We start from the raw sequence: 1494 nt of genomic DNA, 5'->3' as shown, positions 1-1494 counted from the left end.
GCCAAGCTTATAACAAAATTTGATGCAGATTCTCTGCTCAACTTTCTATAATGGTCAATGCGACGATCACTCGCTACACACGTTCTTTCCAAGCGGTGCTGTAAACAGCAGAAGTGAGCGGGAACGTTAAAACTTAGTGCACATGCACAATAGTGATCAAGGTCAGTCTCTGCCAAGTGGCTTTACTCTGCGTGCTTTAGCTTCGTTACTAATGACGATAGTCTGGATACTTATTGATCAGAGCACGTACTTAGCTAATGTTTAAGTAAATATCAATATTATGAAGATAAGCCAGATAGAGAGAGGGTCTGGCAGAGAGTATCAAGAACAAAATTATTTTATGAGAGGCTCAGCATGGCATATAAGGTGCGGTGATTATTTGAGACATTTTTTTGAAGGAAAATTGTGTGTCTTACATGCTATCAAATACGGTAGTCAACAGCTGAACTAGCGAATACAATTAAAATGAACTGAGTAAAATTGAGATAATCCCTTAGCAAAACTAAGGATAACTGATGTCGGGAGTATATAATCAGAGAGTGAAACAGAGATGGGAATACTTCAAATAACTTCACAGAGATTTATTTGAATTAACAACCTACAATGAAACATACTGAATACTGAACGACACTCGGCAAACTCTATCCCATGACAATCTTAATTAAATAGATAATAATTAATTTAAGATTTCATTAACATTATTGTTAATAGCATTGGTATTGTTGTAATTGTTGTTGTCATAACGTGTCAATTCATTGTTGTTGTTGTTGTTAGTGTTGTCGTCGTTAAATGGTGATGGTAGAGGTGGTTGTGTGGGTAGTGATGATGGTAGCGGTGATAGTTATGACAAAGATGGCGGTGAATGGTACTAGTGCTAAGATTGGAAAAGAAACTGCTGTAGCAGATGTTGCTACCGTTATTGTTTGATGTTACCACCACTACCACTGCCACCAAAGCCACCACCACAACCACCACCACCACCTTTAACCACTACCACCCCCACCATCACTACCCTTGTCATTTAATCTGAGGTGGTTGTATGTGATATCTTTATGTTCAACGTGTCATATAATTTAAGTTTATAATATATATAAAGATAGCGTGTGCTATCTTTATATATATTAACACGTGTGGTGTACATGCATCCTAGTATCCATTACATTCACTTCAGTAGTTATAACCTATGTGATATATTTTTTTATTAACACTTGTCATATAATTTAGTGAAATTCTATATGGAATATCTTTATATTGACAACAAGTTGTATAATGTAATATCTTGTATGTCATATCTCTCTGTGAACTGCTGGATAATGTATGTATTATATAAGTGTGATATATGTGATATGCTTGATATAAATGGAAGGATGTCATTAGAAGACATGATGTAAACAAAGATATTGCTGTATTGTTGAAACTATTTGTTTATTTACCTATTGGATTAATATATCGTAAACATTTCCGGAGTTAACAGGTCGTGATAGATTGGTTTTC

The sequence above is a fragment of the Octopus sinensis genome, linkage group LG9, assembly GCF_006345805.1.
Source record: "Octopus sinensis linkage group LG9, ASM634580v1, whole genome shotgun sequence".
Lineage (NCBI taxonomy): Eukaryota > Metazoa > Mollusca > Cephalopoda > Octopoda > Octopodidae > Octopus > Octopus sinensis.
The sequence above is the reverse complement of the archived record's forward strand: the minus strand, read 5'-3'. Positions refer to the sequence as shown.